The sequence below is a fragment of the Prunus dulcis genome, chromosome 6 (genome assembly GCF_902201215.1).
Source record: "Prunus dulcis chromosome 6, ALMONDv2, whole genome shotgun sequence".
In the NCBI taxonomy this organism is placed as follows: domain Eukaryota; kingdom Viridiplantae; phylum Streptophyta; class Magnoliopsida; order Rosales; family Rosaceae; genus Prunus; species Prunus dulcis.
In genome coordinates, this window is record NC_047655.1 from 7,613,102 (window position 1) to 7,629,496 (window position 16,395).

Below are 16,395 nucleotides of genomic sequence, written 5' to 3' on the forward strand. Positions count from 1 at the left end.
TCCGCAAGGCAATGACCAATCGAAACCATCCAACAAGATTGTGCTGGACTGCCTAAAGAAAATATTGGAAAGCCCCGAAGGAAATGGGTCGATAAGCTACCCGGAGTCCTGTGAGCTTATTACACTACCAAAAGAAGATAAACCGGTGAAACCCCATTTTCCTTAGCCTATGGAACTGAAGCAATTATTCCTCCACATATCAATGTTCCATCAATAAGTATTGAGGTAGGCAGCATTAATCAGAACTGCAAGCAGATGAAGGTTAACCTTAAGCTACTCGAAGAAGAATGAGAAAAGGCCATTGTTTGAGTAATAGCTTATCAGCAGTAGTTGATGTCCTACTATAATAAAAGAGCTAAAGTGAGACAATTCCAACCTGGGGGCCTTGTGTTTAGAAAAGCTTTCATTTCAGCACAAACGCAAGGATTGAAGAAGATGAAACCCAATTGAAAAGGTCCTTACATGATAAGCTGGTCTGGGGGGAAGATGGAGCTATACACTTGACACCATGGAAAAGAAAGAAGTTCCAAGACAGTGGAATGCTCATCACCTCCGAAGGTATTACCCATGAAGTGTAATAACTTGGTCCTTAATTATATTTAATTATTATTTTATTTAAGAAAAATACAAAAATACCCTCGAATTATTTTAGTAGGATTAAAGTTGACTTTTTGATTTTTTGACCGGGAAGGAATTTGAAAATTTTGATTTGCACCATTGCGTAAAGCGCGACGAAATGAGTCTGTAGACATGTAGTGGGTTCGAATCGGAATTATAACGAGGAAGATACGATTAAAATAATTAGAAGGGCAAAATGGTAATTTTGGTAAAATCAAATTTTAGCTCTCTTTCTCTCTCTCCCTCATAGATCGCGTCAAACCCACCCCCCGCCGACGACTTTTGCTCCAGCTGAACCCTTTCCTCCACCCTAGCCTCCACCACCGACCACCTCAACCAGCAAGATCGGAGCCAAAACGACCGGCCAAGCCACACCGTCAACCCCATCCCACCCCGACGCCTGCTGCCGCTTTGATCCTGCCAGAAAACCACGAAACCATCGATTTTCGTTCGAAAATTCACGGCCTTCAATCTCCGTCATCCGGTCATTGTTTCCAACAATCAAGGTATGGATTCTTACGTATTTCCCATGCTCTAGCTGATGGTTGGGTAGGATTTCAGGAATTTCTAGCGTTGATATTTCGATTTTGGGTTCAAAGTTTTGCCGATTTTGGGATCGCAATTTCGGCCACTTCCTGCCATTTTTCAAGATAGGTCCAAGAACAAAAGTGGTTCCAAATAGGGTGTTATACCTAGAGTAGGAGTTTGGGCTGGTGGTTTGAAGTTTTTTCGGCCGCCAGAAATTTATCAAGCCATCCATGCACTGCCAGCGCGTGTGGCGGTGTGTGGGCAGCATGGTGGGGACCACATTCAGTCCTAGATTGATCCCTTGGTCCTCACGAGCACGTAGGTACTCGCGGATTTCAATTCGGACAACGTTTGAACCCTGAACGGATCTCTCATATTGTGCGATTTTCGGGTTCGATACGTTTGAGCCGTTGGATCATAGTTATTTTCAGATATGTTGATCTAGGTAATTCCAGGACCATATAGGATTTCACGGATCGTACATCGGAGACCCAGATACTTCGACAATGCCGACTCTAGGGCTAGGGTTATAATAATTGTCCGATTGTACAATCGTGATCGATCCGACTGTCTGATCGAGATTAAACTCTCGGGACATGTGTCTAGGTATATTAGAACCTCTAGGAGCTTTCGGATCCGAATTTAGCGGTCGTGGACCCCACGGGGTCCCAGGTTGACTTTTTGGGACTTTAGCGCTTTTAAGCCCCGAGGCACTTCCAAACCATTCCAAATGTGAGGAAAGCTTTTTGTGGGCATATGAATGACTTTAAAGTTAAAGCACGCACTTTTAGGAATTGGGGGTCAGGGTGTAATTAAATATCTATGTCAAGCAGAAATATTAATTAAATATTCATAATGTTTTAATCAGGCACACGGGCTCGGACCGACCCGCAGGAAGGACCTTCAAGAGGTCCAACTAGCTCGGACCAGTAGTGAGTGGACCTTTGCCTTTATAAATGATTTTATGCAATTTAAATTCATTATTTGATCTTGAATAAGTATTCAATAGATCAAGGGCTTTCTAGCATAAGTTGCTAAGATTAAGTATTTTGCCGAGTCGTGAATACTTAAAGAATAATGGACGTCAGGACTTCAGAAATCAAGTAGGAGGCCAGCAGAGTATTAAGATTAGAGGAGTTAGTTTATTCCAAACCTTCTAGGAAGTTATATTTTCTTTAATCACCTTAGGTAATCAAGTATATTAAGTATTATCTTCGGTTAAGTCAGCATGCTTGACTTTTGCCCCACGAGGCTTAGGGATATTCGAACTGTGGGAGCAAGGGGTGCAGCTCGAGTGAGCCTAGTGTCCCTTGAGTCTTGCGAGGAGGGCGGATCAGGCTAATGGAGTGTTTCCTGAATCCTGCGAGGATGTGTCACCACGGTGACACGAGGAATAGATAGTAATTAAGGGAGTTGACAGAAATAAGTAGGTATACCTAGGTGGTAGGATGAACTATACATTCAATGTTTTTAAGCATGATTAAGTTTTGTATAAGTTCGTGAATGGTAATATATGTATAAATATGAATGCATGATTTCAGTATGAGTATAGCTGAAAAACTTGTTTAAGTTTTTATAACTATTTTTTTACAGTTGGGTTAGTATGTTCATATGTTATTTTCTAAACTTTGTTTTTGGTCCACTCACATTTTTAATGTTTTGCGCCCCCAGGCAGTAATTTGTGCGCAGTGAGTCACCAACGAGCAGAGTCCGCCGTCCTCCATATCTTTTGTTGATGTAAGGTCTTGTATAGTTAAATTACACTTATAACTTATTCTGTATAGTTGCTCTGATATTGCCCTAAGACGTATTTAACTGTTGGAACGTATTATATATGTATACTAGCAATTGGTGTATATATTTAAATGCTTGTTGACAAGTGTAAATTATGGGAATGCTCGACTTACAGGGGAAACTCTGCCTAATTTTCGGCAAAAGTCAAACCTAAAATGAAATTAAGTTTTGAAAAGATGGGCAATTAGGTCATTTGTGCCCGACACCCGCCAGGTGTCGGATACGCATAAGGGTTCGGCTCAGATTCCAAAATGGAATTTGGGCCGGGTTCTGTCATGAAGTCTCCGCTTACCAACTTTATCCCTAACAAGCTACCGAGTTGTCTCCAACACAGTTGAAGGCATGGCTACTTTCGATGTTTTTTCTATTCATCCCATTTATTTCCATTCAATAAAGCGATGTAATCACAACAAACATGAATACAAGTTCAAGTTTTCATTTGATGAAGTGTTCAAGACAAACTACAAATAAAACGTCCCCTAGGAGACGCAGGTCATATAAACCACTGTCCAAAAGCATCCTTGGGGAGACGCAAGACAACTACAATGAAACGTTCTCCAGGAGACACATGCCAAATAGGCCACCATCTAAAAGCAACCAAGGCATCAACAAGTCACTCAGGCAATTGAAAAGACTCAATGCAAATTGAAGTTAAAGAAATAACTGAAGCTTCATAGCAAAAGTAACTAACTGGCCAAAGCTCAACAAAAGAAATATGGTCAACTGAGACCCATTATTACAAAAAGAAAAGAAAATTACAAACCTTGAAAAGATAAAGGGGTCTTCATCTATTGTAAGATTTCGACAGGTGACCCTTGATCATCGACCTCCTCAGCTTCCGCCTGATCAACTACACCCTTCGTGGCTCCCCCTGCTCAGCTACATGCTCAAGAGGTGCAGCCGTCTATTCATGAGCTCTAGTTACTGCTCCGCAACCTTTGCCGCCACTTCATCAACTGCGCCCTCCTTGGAATCATCCTTTTACATTACAAGCTCATTAGCCGCAGTCTCATCAGCTACCAACTCTTCGGCTGTCTTCTATGTCCATAGCATTGATCTGCTCACCATGAGCAAATGACATGTCAGGGCAAAACAACTTAACATCTTCATCTTCAATGGAATGACAAGGAGCTACCCCACTCTTACAATCCAAGTAGCCCAGTTGTATGCGTCGATGACAACCTTAGACTTGGATTGTTCAGCAGGTTTGTAGTATGCGTCGAACTTAACTAGCATCTTGTTATAACTCTGGGTTATGTCAGCATTCTTATGATCGAGCTATCATGCAGGGCAACAACAGAAGAGTTAAGTTCACTATCTTTTTTAGCAAGGGAACTCTTCAGCCCGCCCGGGCTCATCTTCATTTCAAACATCTTTGTTTCAGGTCTACTAGGCTGAGAACTTGTTAGTTAGATCAATATTCTTATTCTCCAATTCACCGAGCTGAGCAGAAGATAGGGCAATAAGAGACAAGCTCCGAATGGCTTCAACAGCGAAAACTACCTATTTTTTAAGCAAAATGATAGCCGTTTCCTTTTGCTTCTTAGAGGAAATACTGGGGAAGGCGTTAAGATCACTAACTTGATGTATATGATCTACCAGCTTGGCGCAAATAGACGAGCTTAACAGAAAGTTCGTCTTAAGTAGATCAGACACACATGCACCCCTATATAGCTAGGCTTGTCAACCCTGTTCGGGGATTTGAAGGACCCTTCACCCGAACATACTACTTTTTGACCTTTTTGGCCATAACCATCCTTGCCTCCAAAAGAGTTAAGATGCTGAATCAATCACATGCTTGATTGCTCGTGGGTCGGCAAATGGATTGCGATCTATAAATAGAGAAGCAGTCCTCCTAGTTTGACCCTCATCCCTTGATTGGTGCAGGCAACTATATATATTAATTAATTAAGTTTGACCCTCATCTCTATAATTTATTCAACAAAGAAAATATATATATTAATTAAGTTTACTCACGTGCCATTCGATTTCATAACATAAATATACTTTGAGCATGTCATTGGTCATCTTGATTGTGAGAAAATGCAAGCTTAATGCCGGTGTAAATCCTGTGAAAGAGTCGACACATTTGAAATTATTTTATGTGTTTTAATTTGTTTTTCCTACTAAAACAATGCTCTAGTTAATTCGATTCGATGATCTTGACACAATTGTAGTTGGTGCACGTACGTAATAGCCGCCTGACCATTGACCCTCCAAAGTGGGGGTAAGATGTGTACTTTCATGATTTATAATACTTGACCATTCGTTATAAAAAAACAATGAGTTTTGTTCTTCTAATTTTGCTTTGCTCTTTGAATTTGTTGTTTTTTTTGGTCGAATTTGAATTTGTTGTTTAGTTCTCTTGGATTTCCTAGTGTATCATGTGGGATGCAAAAATATTATAATTAGAAAAAGGATATAGACAAATCATTCTTACCATCTCTTTGACATGTCCCGATTGCAACTTGTGTATTTTTGTAGGGCTTTCCACAAAAGGGAGCTAAGTTTTCGACTTCTTTTTTGTCCATTTACACTCCTTTGTATGTTATAGTAAAAAGTATTAAAAAATAAAAGGAAGTGTAAGTGAACAAAAAGGGGAGTGAGAAAATCTACACGTTATACAAAAACCCTTATAGAGTTTATTTGGAGAGAAAAACCCAAAACTAGTAACTTGTCATTTTCTTATTGATTTTTAGAAAATTTGAACACACTAATAACCAATTAGAAAATGACAAATGACTAGTTTTAGGTTTTTCCCCCCAAATAGACTATATATGAGTTTTGTATAATATGTCATGTTAAAATGGACTTATTATAAAAATCTAGTATTATAAGTAATTAATTGAGATAATAAGATGTCACTTGTGCTTAAATATAGAGTTTTTATTTTTTTTATTTTTTTATTTTAAAAGGCAAATCCTTTTCAAGAGTTTGTTTTTAAATGTGAAAAGAAGCAATACGTGGTGTAGTTTTCTATGCCATAGTCTAATGTTATTGTTACTTTGATTATATTTTGCGTTGTGTTCGGAAAGAAACAACAAGAAATCATGGAATATTAAAGAAAACTTCAGGTGTGGATCGTGTTATGAGCTTCCCTAGTCTCAACCAACCCCAAATCAAACCTTCACACGTTGAATTTTGTGGGAACTTTGACTTCTTGTTTGACACAAATGATTTTTATTTTTATATTTTTCACTGTTGAACACAAATGTTGACAATAACCACTTGACATTTTATATTGAATATATGTTGTGTGCAATAAAAATAGAGTTAATTACAATTTAGTATCATGTAGTTATGGCGTCGTTTGTTACACAGTCTTGGCTTGACTTGGCTTGGACTAAATTTAGTACTATATTTATTTCATCTAATCCTAGCCTTAAATGGGATTACTAATACCGGCCCCACCAAAAACACCTCCTCAGGAGGGGACTACTAAACCTAGGGCTGGGCATTCAAACAGGTAACCCGATCAAACCGCCCAACCAAACCGATGGTTTGGGTTGGTTTTGTTTTTTTTAATCTTTTTTTGGTCATCGGTTTGAACCCAAACCGAACCGAAATATATGATTCGGTGTACGGTTTGCAATATTCAAAATTACGATTTAACCAAACCAAATCGATAGTACTAAAAAAATATTATTATTATTATAAATAAATATATATATATAATGTAAGATCCCACATCAACCAACGGAGAGGGGGTGATGTGCCTTATATGTGCACACTCGCATCCATCTAGCACGATACCTTTTGGAAGCTCACTGGCTTCGGAGTGGTAGGAACTCCGAAGTTAAGCGAGTTGGGGGCCAGAGCAATCCCAGGATGGGTGACCCAATGGGAAGTTGCTCGTGAGCTCCCAGAAACAAAACCGTTCGGGCAGAGAGGGGGCCCAAAGCGGATAATATCGTGCTACGGCGGAGCCGATCCCGGGATGTGACATAAAATACATAGTTTAAAGAAGTAAAATAATAATAAAAAGCTGGCTTTTGTTGTTGGGCATGCCAACACACATGCCTAACTGAATTTTTTTAAAAACCCCCAACACACACATGCATCTTGTCTTTTCTTTTTTTTCTTTTTTTTTCTTTTTCTTTTTACGTCTGTCTTCACTCCCTCTCCTCGTCTCCCTTTTTTTGTTTTTCCTTCTTCTTCTTCTCCATCTCTCCTATTTTTTTATTTTCTTCTTCTCCTCTCTATCTCTCCCTTTCACCATCACTTTTATCTCTCTCTCTCTCTCTCTCTCTCTCTCTCTCTCTCTCTCTCTCTCAAAAAATCAAAAAATCCAAACCTGACAGGACCCGCCCTGAATTCCTCGGAACTTGGGACGAATCCTGTGAAAATTCCGACATCACACCGATGCCGGGCCCACTTACTAAAACTATAGCCTTTTTCCCAAAAAGGAATAGGGGCATGAGGCTCTCTGCCGAAATTTCGGCAGAGTCTCCCCTGTAAATTAGACTTTTCACAGATTTTCAACTTGTTAAAAACATAAAGAATATATCCCCACAGGCAACGTACACAAGGTAGTAACATGTAATTTACAAAATAGGCCTTTGGCCTTCTAATAATTTGAAATAGAACCTCCAACAATACTCTTAAGTCAAATAGTACTCTAAACAATACAAATAATGAATTCAAACAATTTTAGGAATGCCCACTGTAATCAACATAAAATAACTTCCCAATTTCCATCATGTGAAGTTTAACATCGTAACACAAACGCAAGTAGTTTAAGGCCTCAGTCCAAATCGTACAACAATCCAAAATGGGTTTCATACCTGTCTTAACCAAAACACATTTAACCAACCCTCCCTTAGTCAAATTGGATATGCACAACAATTTTATCATGCCTCGGTTTCAACCGAGCTTCAAAACCAACTTATTAAAAACAACAGAAGATAGACTAGGTCTAAAAGACCAAATTAAAGTTCCAGAAATGAAATTTAGTCCACGTCTGCACCTAAGTAAGACCCTAGGCTACCTACGAACCCTTTGTGAGGGACCAAGCCGCACATAGTTCTTAAATCAACTATCACGATTCAGATAATATGCGATTATTTACAATAATACTGATGATTAAATTTAGATTCAAATACAACACTAAATTGACAAGGCAACTACCGAACACTCCAATAGTTCCTTTCCTTTTATCCAATCAACCTCGCAACCATACCCTATCCAAGGCGTATGTTACCGAACAACACTTCCCAATCCGCGACTTAGACATTCATACAAATGCAAGGTAATCACAAAGCACAAACTCAAGAATCTCAACCCGGAAACGAAACCACAAATATATGCATTCAATATATATATATATATAACTACACCCATCTCCCACCATCATCATGTACCGAGGGAAAACAATCCAATCCGAGGATCGTTTGACTAGACCACATGGAGGAGAACTTAACAATCATGTGGCTAGGGAACGAGCCGTCCAACAGGGGGACTAACTCTCAGCCAACACGTACATCCGAATCCTCAAAACTCGTATGCCTGTGACAAGTCCTACGCGCGCAGACTACCCAATCAAGGGTCTACGGTAACACCTCGTTAAGGTATGCCCGGGTTCCGACATATCCATGTATCCTATCCATATCCATGTATCCAAGTATCCATTTTCATTGTTTCCAAGTATCAATATCCAAAGGAAGGTACATACGATGATGCACATCATGTACTAGGAAAAACAATCCAACTAGGGATCATTTGACTAGTCCACATGGAAGAGTCCTCAATTGACCATGTGGCTAAGGAACGAGCTGTCCAACTGGAGGACGAACTCTCAACCAGCACGTACAGCCGAATCCTCAAGACTCGTATGCCTGTGACAAGTCCTACGAGTGCAGACTACCCCACTAAGGGTCCACGAAACACCCCGTCAAGGGTGTTCGAGTTCCAACATATCCAAGCATCTTTAATTTCCAATTCCAAAGTTCCAAATCCAGAGAGGTACATAGGGTAGTCCGTATAGCACTTCAAACTGACATACTATAATCTCATTCCTTTCCACAATCTCACATCAAACTACCCAACTTGGTTAACCGGGGCCCACAGGGCCCACGACCTCCGTTTTATGATCTGAAAGTTTCTAAGGGTTCCATAAGGTCTAGGATACACGTCTTTTAAGTTTGGTCCGAAAAGGACGGTCGCATCACTCGCGATCGGACGGTTATTGTAAAATACAAACTTTATGTTGTTGAATCGGAACATCCGGGGCTCCGATTCACGATCCGCGAATTCGTACATGATCCTAGGAATACCTAGATCAACATAAATTAAATTCAAGATTATCCAACCGTTTGAACCAATCGAACCCAGAAATCGCATAATAGGTAAGATCCGTTTGGGGTTCAAATGTTAACCAAATTGGAATCCGAAAGTACCTACGCGCTCGTGAGGACCAGGAGATCATTTTAGGACATAATTCCCGTCCATTACCTGGCCCATGCGCCGGCAGCGCGTGGGTGCCTTGAGTAATTTCTGGCAGCCGAAAAAACTCCAAACCGCCGGCCAAGCTTCTTATCCTAGGTGTAAAACCCCATTTGGAGTCACTTTTATTCTTGGACATACCCCAAAAAATGGTTGGAATTCGCCAGAATTGCAATCCCAAAACTTGCCAAAATCCAATTCAAAAATCAAACTACCTAGGATTTTTTGCCCACGTGCTGGAGTCTCCCAACAGCCCACATACATGGGAAACTTTGGATTTTGTCGTGGTCTTTGTCTCTAGCCATGTGCTGGAGTCATGCAAATATTTTTCTTGATTGTTTGGGCCTTCCTAAGGTGATGGGTTAGCCCACTAAGGGAATGAGCTAATTTTCTAAAGTATTGGGCTCCTATTTTTCTCTCCTTTATACTTAGCCACATATTTGGGCTCAAGAAATGGGCTTGAGTTTTAGGGCTCCTAAGTAGCCCAAAACTTCCATTTCTCGGCTCATCAATGGGCCTCATGAAAACTCGTTATCATCCATGCTACAACCCACTCAGCAAGCCCAGGGCATTTGCATGGCTTGAGCCCACTTAAGCTTGTAGCGTGGCTATGTGCAAAATAAGGGTTTTTCTGCTTGGCATTGCATGTCAATTGGCGTGCTTGAATTTTATCGCTTTGAAGAGGGATATGACGCTTGACGGGATAATTAGCTTGAGCTTGTAGAGCCAGTGCTTATTTCAACTCTTAGTGTGACAGATTGCATATTTATTTGGCATGGCACGTGGATCATGACTTGTGTGAGCGTGAATGACGAACTTTCGAGTGCTCCAAATCGGGTCTTTTTTTAATAAGGCATTGCACTGGACCGGGAATTTATTTGGGTCCAACCTTGGATTTTTTGGGCCTCAACATAAGCTAATTATTATCTTTTAAATAAATCTAAAAAATAAAAGAGCCACACCACCCACCCCGAACCGTCTTCGACCTCGTGTTGGCTTCGTGGCTGCTGCCTACTCCCTCTCTCTCTGTGTCTCTCTCTCTATGGTCCTTCTCAAGCGCTTCAACTGCTTAATCATTGTTCAATCCTCTTCTCATTCTTTCGGTGGCTACTCCAAGACTAGCTTCTTCTTTTTTTCTCCTTTTTCCCACTAATTTGTTAACTTCTAATTTTCAAATTGCCATCAAATGTGAAGAAAGCTGGGGTGGGAGGTGTATGTTAGTAGTAATTGAATGAAATTGGACCCTTTTCAATGCTGATGAGATCTTGCCGGTTCATTCGCAGGTTCATTCACAGGTTCAAGAGATCTTACAGTTTGAGAGAGAGAGAGAAAGAGAGAGAGAGAGAGAGGGAGAAGATAGGGATGTGCAGAAAGGGGAGGCAGTGCGGTAGCTGTGTAGGGGTATTGGGTTGGGTTGGGAGGTGGATTCTCTCGTCTTCTATGTTTTAATAGGAGTATCACAAGCTGAAGTGATAGTACAATACTTTCTATAATTTCTCCTCACCGTTAGTCAAACGATTAATAAAACTACTAAATTTTGATGTGACAAATGTAGGCCTCAATTTTATGCTGACATGGAGCCTACACACAAGCTATAAATTAACCCCCAGCTCCAATGACCCATCCCCTCTGGGATGAGCTGCTTGAGACACCCATATCTCTTCCACCAAGGCGCTACGGTACCCAGACGTGCACCTGGGCCTGGCTAAAGCTAGAATTCAGGCCTTCACTGCTTCAACTTGGTCAACTTTTTCAACAAAGTTCATGAATTTGTAAAACATCTTTCCATAATTTCGTAAAGCATACAAAAATATGTTGTCTAGAATCCAGATTATGAAAGACTTGCAGCAACCTAAGATTAGCCCAATTTCAAAAGATGACCAAGTTCTCTCGAACGTTTCCGTCTTTTCTTTTCTTTTTTATTTTGGTATCAAATCTGGGTTTCAAGTCAAAAAATCAATTGGAACTGCAGTGTCTTATTCTTTAATATTCATATCAGATTATTATTATGTGTGAAAAAATAATGGGGAGAATATATTTTCTCATTATATTTTGTTTACAAGATGACACAGGTATATATGTATAAGCTGGGGAAGGCTAATATCCACTGGCCAGGTTAAGAACTATTGGCCAGTCTAAGAGCTGTTGGCCAACACACCGCAACCTTAACTTTAACCCTAATTATAGGAAAACTCTAATTAAAAGCAACAAGATCAAATCCCCTAAATTAAGGACGTGTAAATCAATCACAGCTAGCAGCCACCAAGCTAACCACAGCTAGCAGCTACCAATACTTCCAATATTATGTTACAAGAGGATTTCAGTACTCATATTATCTCCTAATCACATCTTAATTAAGCAAATTGTATATTTAAAGTCAATATCCATAGGTGAGAATTATAAAGCAAAGCAACGTGTGTGAAGCTCAATACTCTTACCACGTTTAATTAGTGGCAAAAAGACTGAAATCCAATGGGTTCTCACCACACTGGTGGTGAATTCCCCCTTCCTCCCATGACACTCAAATTCGATACCCAATGAGATTTCTTTCTTCCAATGTAATAAAGAAATAAAGAAAGAAAAAAAAAAAAGATATTGAAAATCCAATTGGGTTTTGAGTGGCTCACCTCAAATAATAAAATAAGCAACTCGAAATCATTAAACGCAGAGACATTACCAAATGTCTGCCCTAAAATGACTTGAAAGCCATATGCACATGGTGGAGAAATCTCGAAGCCAAATCACTACTATATTGGCTTTGACATTACAGAAGAGTACAACGCAACAGGCTCAGTTGTGCTTGATTGACTTTTGTTGTTGTGGCTATGCTTAGCCTTCCGTCGCTGAGTAGGTGGAGTTTCCTATTTATAGCACCAAAGAGACAAAACAATTATTTCGTTTTTGATGAATGAGGCAACAAATATTGCTATCAGATATATTTAATATAATCTCTATCAGATTTTGTGGGCATCCCACTTAGTATTGCATCAATAGGTGGAGACACCAACCCACCAAATTTATCGATTATATATATTAAAACTGTCAATCAGAAAAACCCTAGCTAGCATGCCTCTATATAAATTATCTGATTAAACTTCTTCAGCCTCATCCATCCAGTATCATTTTTTGGGTAACAGACGAAATACAAAAGCTGGTCAACAATGAAACTCTTGGCTCTTGCCCTAATTTTGATGGTGGCGAGCTCTTCCTTTGCCGCAGGGAAGACGTCAAATGAACATGATGGATATTTGCATGGCCGGGAGCTAGGTGAGGAGGCGGAGGTCGGCCAAGGAGGGTATGATGGGTACCCTGGAAGCAGTGTCAACAACCACCATCACCTCCCTTGGCAGGACTTCAACAGCAAGGATGGTAGTGATAACGATAATGGCGGTGGCTAAAAAATATTACTTATAAGTAATGAGTTGATACGGTATGGGTACGTAAGAGCTGTTTGTGTGTGTTTATATATATAGATATATGTTTGTATATATAAGCAATAGTGTACCCGATCCATATACAGTATAGTTTATGCTTGGGTTTGGGGCATATGGTGTAACTCTGAATAAAACAGTGTGTATTTTTGTTTATATGGTTATGTGATTAAGGTATAAAATAATATTCGTAATGCTGAATCTTGGTTTTTAGATCGGACAAATATACTTTCCAATGATACGCATGCATATATATGTATCTTTATTGCAAGCTCTTCCTTTTTTATATGTTTCTTAACGCAAATTAAGAGACCTATAATAAAAGATAAGGCCATAATAAGATCCTTCAATTTCATTTGCATACCTGCATGAAGTTACTAAAAAAGTTGGCTTGAAGAAGTTCAACCCAAGAAGAACAAGTATTGCTGAGTTTATGTGTTGGCCATGGAGATGAACTATAGAACTTCATAATCCGAATGGAGAACAAATGGTTTTACGAGGAGATGATAATATTAACTCCAATAATTGAAGGACTGATGGGCACTACTACAATATCCTTAAACCACGATACCAAATACAAGACGTTATGGACGACGTTTTTACAAAACCATCGTGGTATATGATCTAATACACCGCTAAAAGCGAGTTGCGTTAGGTTGATTTTAAAAACACGACGTTGTCAGTTAAACAAGCTGTAGAATTGTAAGTAGTGAGCCTGATTTTCTTTTAAGCCTAGAGTGTTAATTGTGTATTCACTTAGTCCTAGAAGATGACAAGTGTAAGGCTTCAAACATGTAAAAACTAAAATAGCCAAGAGCTAGAATTAAGACAGATGGATGGCTGAGATTCACTTATGCTTGTGTGAATCCAGCTCAGAGCTAACGGTCATGTGGTACATGCTGTGTGAGCTCATTTTTTACTTACATAGAGAACATACAAAAGCCTTGCTCACAGATCTTGTGAGTAAGCAGAGCAGTTATTCAACAGCATTCTTCATTTTTCTTCTTTTCTCTCTAAACAGAACTGTACACCAAAATCCAGGTTGAACAGCAAAACACTAACATGGCCTCAGAGCCAGGTTTGATCGATTGAATCTGGGCGTTTTTCGAATCTGTGAAATCAAGCTAAATCGGTGCTCACTTAAGCTCGTGGCAATCGATTGGAGCTCATTTGATATCTGAAACAAGTTGGTTGTGGTTATCTGAGATTAGCAATGTCTGGATCTGGAGGCTCAGAAGTAAGAAGTCCGATCTTCTCCGGTGAGAACTATGAGTTCTGGAGAATCAAGATGATAACCATCTTCAAGTCATATGGGTTGTGGGCTCAGGTGGAGAAAAGAATTACGATTCCAGAATCGAAGAAGAATAAGGCAGCTGAGGAAACATCTACAGAGGAAGATGATGAGAAGATGGCTGCGATTCTTGTGAAGGATGCAAAAGCTCTGGGGATTATTCAGAACTCAGTCTCTGATCAGATCTTCCCTCGCATTGCTAATGCTGATTCAGCTAAAATGGCATGGAATCTGCTATATGGAGAATATCATGGTGGTGACCATGTCAGGTCAGTCAAGCTTCAAAACCTTAGACGTGAGTTTGAGTATACTAGGATGCATGAAAATGAATCTCTGTCTGCATATCTTACCCATTTGAATGAGCTGATTAATCAAATGAAAACATATGGTGAATCTCTATCTAATGAAAGGCTCGTTTAGAAGGTTCTAATTAGCTTAAATAAGGTTTATGATCCTATTTCTCTGGTGATTGAGAATAGAAAACGTCTGGAAACAGTAGATCTATAGGAAGTCATTGCCATTCTAAAGAGTCAAGAGCAACGATTTGAGCTGCATAATATTGATACGGATGAGAAGGCATTTGCCTATTTTTCTGTGAATCCCAAAAGCCAGAACAAGGGAGGATATCAATCTGGTCAATCTAAGTCTCAAAAAAATTGGGGTCCAAAAGGCAAACCATGGGAATCAAACTCCAAGCCTTAGCACACCAATTTTGCACAGAACTCATCATCAACAGTGGGTCAAGAAGGTTCAAAACCACAGTGCAAAGTATGTTCTAAATTTCATTTTGGAGAATGCAGATACAAGGGAAAGCCTAAGTGTTACAATTGTGATAAATTTGGACATTTGGCTAGGGAGTGTACTGCAGGCAAGAATGTGCAGAAAGCAAACTGTGCAAATCAAATGGAAGTGACTGGAAACCTATTTTATGCCAACAGTACTATTGCTGCCACAAATGTTACTGGAGAATGGTATATAGACAGTGGGTGTAGCAACCACATGATTGGGAATGGGAGTTTGCTAATAGATATTAGAACAAATGTGGTAGGCAAGGTGCAAATGCCAAATGGTGAGCTTGTGAATGTAGCTGGAATGGGCACATTGGCAATTGATACTACCAAAGGCAGAAAGTATATCAAGGAAGTGATGTATCTTCCCAGATTGAAAGAGAATTTACTAAGTGTAGGCCAAATGGATGAACACAGTTACTACCTAGTATTTGGAGGAAAATTGTCCAGCATCTTTGAAGGTCCTTCGCTAGAATGTCTTGTAATCAAAGTAGAGATGAAAAGGAATAGGTGTTACCCTTTGGCACTATTACCTAATGATCATATTGCACTAAAGGCAAGTGTGTCTAACTCTACTTGGACATGGCACAAAAGGTTGGGTCATCTGCACCTAAAAGGACTAAGTCAACTTAAAGAGAAGAATATGGTGCATGGACTGCCATTCATGGAAAAGGTTGATGGAGTCTGTGATGGATGTCAGTTTGGAAAGCAGCATCGAGAATGGTTTCCAAAGAACCAAGCATGGAGAGCAAGCAATCCTCTTGAGCTAGTTCATGTGGATTTGTGTGGACCCATGCAAAATGAATCCATTGCTGGCAACAAGTATTTCATGCTCCTTATAGATGACTGTACAAGAATGGTTTGGGTCTATTTTCTCAAATACAAATCTGATGCACTAAATTGCTTTTGAAAATTCAAGTCCATGGTTGAATTGCAAAGTGGTCTTAAGGTGAAGTGTTTGAGAAGTGACAGGGGAGGAGAGTTCACATCTTGTGAATTCAACAAGTTATGTGAAGTTGAAGGGATTCAAAGACAACTCTCTATGGCCTATACTCCACAACAAAATGGAGTGGTGGAGAGGAAAAATAGGACTGTGGTGGAAATGGCAAAAGCAATGTTTCATGGGAAAGGATTGCCTTACTATCTGTGGGCAGAAGCTGTGCATATAGCTGTCTACTTGATAAATAGGTGCCCTACTAGGGCACTTGGAGATAAAACACCATTTGAGGCATATAGTGGGAGAAAACCAGGTCTGGTTCATCTCAAAATATTTGGTTGTGTGTGTTATGTACACATATCAACTGAAGTGAGGCAGAAGTTAGATGCAAAAAGCACCAAGGGTATTTTTGTGGGATATGCAATCTGTGAAAAAGGTTATAGAGTGTATGATCCTGCTACTAAGAAGATTTTACTCTCAAGGGATGTTGTGTTTGATGAGAATGCAGCTTGGGTTTGGAAACAAATGTCTGATGAACAAGGAAGTGTGATCAATCATATAGAACAA